Raw genomic sequence first — 4,193 nt, forward strand, 5'->3', positions numbered from 1 at the left:
CTACCTTCCTACTCCTGCTGCAGGCAGTGAACCAATGCAGTTAAGGCAATGAGGCTGTAAGTATTTTGAAATGTTAGCAAAATTGTTTTTCTGCTGCATGAGATTATCTTTGAAGATCTGCTGGATTAGAATTTTTCCCATCCTGGATGTACATGGTTCAGTTTTGATAAGAAGATTGTAATGCAACACATGTCCTACAATTGTGCCATTTCTCATTCTCATTTCTCTGTGGATTACTTCCATACCTTTTCATGCCCATGCATCAATCATCTTTGTTTGAATGATGATTTTTAATATTAATAAAACTCAGATTTTATCAGAATCCACTCACTAAACACATTGATATTCTTCAGTGAAAAATTCAAATTGCAATATGAAAATCTCAGAGCAGAATACTATGTAGCAATTTCTATCACAGAAGCCTAACAATTAGCCAATGCCAATTTGAAGCTATGTATATGTATTACATTACATTTGGCACGTGGTATGTGATGAACTAATTGTGTAGAAAGGTCACTACAAGGAGAATAAGATATCCAAATATAGCTTTGCAGTGGCATCTAATGTAAAACTGCCTAGTTATACATATGACAATTGCTGTGCTTCACTGCCATAAAAACAAACAATTGCCATGTATTCAAATGTATATGGTTACATATGTATTGGCTCAGTATTGTCATTATGAAAAGAATTGCAACCCAAATCTATATATGTAAAGACAAGTGTCCTGACTGACTCATTATTGCCCAGCCCAAACCTCTGGACCTAGAAACATGAAATTTGGGGAGAATATTCCTTTCATGATGTAAACACCAACTAAGGTCAAATCCACATTCACCCATTACCCACATGTTTATCGGATATCTTCTGTTTGCCTCCAATCCGTGATTTTTTTCCTCTTCGTTCACATTCCTGCTTCCAATCCGACTTTCTCGCGCGTCCCTCCGGTCACACGGCCACTCAAAAACTGCTTTTTGGGGCGGGACCTTTTTTTCCCGCCCATTTTTTAAAATTTTTTTGAGCGCACTTTTCCGTTATTTTGATCTTGCCTTATAAAGAAACATCATTGAAGATAATGATGCCTCTCTTTCCCCCACTGACAGCACTGATGGCTCTCTCCCGTTTCTTTTTTGGAAATTTGGAAGCATGTGGGAAGCTTTCGTGGGCATTTCCTATGCAGGACAGTTCAGTGCCTGAATTTTACTGAAGTTTCACTTCCTTGGAGTGTCATTATTTCGATATTTCGTAATTTCGATATTACAGTAATATAAAATAAAAAAAAATAAAAAAACAGTTAAAAAGGAAGTTTCGCGAGTCCGTTCTGAGGATGGATTCACCCCAAAATGATTTTTCAAACTACCAGATTTGATTCAGAAACAGCATAATCAATAAATCCAATGCTATGAAGTCAAAACAGTTTTTTGCAGACTACGGAGCACTTGCAAGTTGAATCAGCCAATAGGAACTCTCGGAATGGCCGGAGAGACAGGAAGGGGGGGTGGTTTTTTAAAAAAAACCATGTAAATTGCGCATTGGCCCACTCATGGCTACTGTGAAACTCCCGTTGAAAACCTGTGACCACATATTCGGGAGAAATGCGAATGAAATGTGTCTGTTTAATGAGGTAATGTGACCAGCACTCGGGATTGCGTGGGGAATGCGGGGACCATGAGACTTAGAATGAGTAATGTGGATTCGACCTAAGAAGGGATTTTAAGAAATTTGCCCCGTAAGGGGGTAAAAAGTGGTAAAATGTGTTTTCTAATAGGGATACAGCTTTCCTGTGTGGCTGGCAGGCTGCTGCCAGCTTCCCCCCCCCACCCGCTGCCAGCTTGGCTACTCTTCCCTGATTGGGCCAGCCTTTCAAGGTCATTTGCATATGTGGCCTGATTGGTCCTCACCCCAACATGCTATGCAGTTGCTATTGGGAGTCATTGAATGTGTCCTGAGGTAAAATGCACCTCCAAGTCTTCCCCTAAAATTCACTAGGGCTGCCAATCTCCCTGTGGGCCTGGCTTTTCTGTGTGGCTAAACAGAGAGTATCATGAGAGTAGCAAATTAACAAGAGCAATTGTGAACACTAACTAAGCAAACACAATTAATACATATGCTCATATATCCACTTCTTAAGAATTTTCACAAGCATATTATTTAATCGTTTAAAGAGACATACTCATAAACATCAACAGCCTCCAAGACCTATACACACAAGAAAACACACAAGATTGTACAAAAGTGCTGGTGCAAAAATACAATAATTGATTAGGATAATCCTGTAAACTCTAAATTCCAATATTCAATATTGCAACAGCCCAACTAAGGTGCATAGACATAAATTCATTCTATGAAGGCAATATGTCAGCAATGACCATTCAAAAGTCATGCACCAAAGTGCTGAATTCATAGAAAGTCTAATGTATTGTACAGTTCAAGTCCTAAGGGATCTGATGGTACTACCCACATATTATTTTTTACATGGGCATATAATCAAATAGACTATACCTGATGTCTGGCAGGTGGCAAAAACATACAGGAGTGGACATTTTCATTTAATCAGGTAAACTACATTTTTAGTGCTACAATTTGTAATCCCCGCTGTGAATTTACATTTAACACAAGGAACTCTTGTTCACTCATGATGACCAATGGGCACATTTTACAAGTCCTACAACTATGATGTCCTATAGGAAGTTTCCTCTGCGTTATCATAGAGACAGCAATGAATTCAGATTTAATCAAAAGATCTTTAATATTTCTGGTCCTCCAAAAAACTATAGTTAGTGGTTCATGACAACCAGGAATATCCTCTACCACATTCCAGTATTTCAATATAGCTTTTTTTATCGCAAATGCTAATAATTTTATTTTAGATCCTCCTCCAGTTCTGCATGAAACCATGAGCTCCTCCCTTTTAGATTGCCCTGCCCTGCATTGGGAACTGGCTACTATATCAGTAGGATAGCCTCTAAGATTAAAACGCTCTGCATGCTGCCTGCTATTAACAACAAAGTCCTTTGGCTGGGTGGAGTTCCTCTTTAAATGCAAAAATTGACCAAATGGAATATTGTTTTTTAATATAGTATGGATGAAAAGACCGATAATGTAAATATGAGACATGGGCCGTCTCCTTCTTGAAAGGCCATATTGCTAAAGGGTTATCACAACCCCGGTAAATAGTGAGGTCTACGAAATTAACTTCCTGGGTACTATATTGCCAACTAAAATGTGTATGTGGGTTTACTTCATCCATCCATCTACAAAACATTTCTGCTTTATCAATATCTACATAGATTATTAATAAATAAATGATGCGATGACGAAAAACAATAATTTGGTCAAAGTGGGGGTTATAAAAAGGATTACAAAAACAATCTTGCTCTAACTTGTGCATAAAAAGATTTGCCACACTTGGCGCTGCCATGCACCCCATTGCGACACACTTTGTTTGTAGAAAAAATTGGTTGTCAAATTTAAAGTAGTTTTTTTTCCAAGAACTAATTCCCAAAAGGAGACCAAGAAATGAGTGGGTGGAGAATGGTCAGCACACAATTTTAGGGTATCTTCCACCACAAGACGTGCCTCATCATGTGGGATACTAGTACATAATGAGGCTACATCCATAGTAATCAGATGGTCAGCTTTGATTGGGCATTCCTCTTATGCCCCTTGCACCACCTTTGAACTGCAAAATACATTGGACTTTCTATGAATTTAGCACTTTGGTGCATGACTTTTGAATGGTCATTGCTGGCATATTGCCTTCATAGAATGAATTTATGTCTATGCACCTTAGTTGGGCTGTTGCAATATTGAACATTGGAATTTAGAGTTTACAGGATTATCCCAATCAATTATTGTATGATTGCACCAGCACTTTTGTACAATCTTGGGTGTTTTCTTGGGTGTACAGGTCTTGGAGGCTGTTGACGTTTATGAGTATATATCTCTTTAAATGATTAAATGATATGCTTGTGAAAATTCTTAAGAAGTGGATATATGAGCATATGTATTAATTGTGTTTGCTTAGTGTTCACGATTGCTCTTGTTAATATCATGTGTGGCTGGCAGGCTGCTGCCTGCTTGAACCCCCCTGTCTCTGATTGGTCAGTGTGGAACTCTGTGTTCTGAGGTAAGAATTGGGTCAAGGAAACTGCAGCCAGTTGAGGAAAGACTGTACAAGACTCCTGAATAGG

This window comes from Eublepharis macularius, chromosome 3 (assembly GCF_028583425.1).
Source record: "Eublepharis macularius isolate TG4126 chromosome 3, MPM_Emac_v1.0, whole genome shotgun sequence".
In the NCBI taxonomy this organism is placed as follows: Eukaryota; Metazoa; Chordata; class Lepidosauria; order Squamata; family Eublepharidae; genus Eublepharis; species Eublepharis macularius.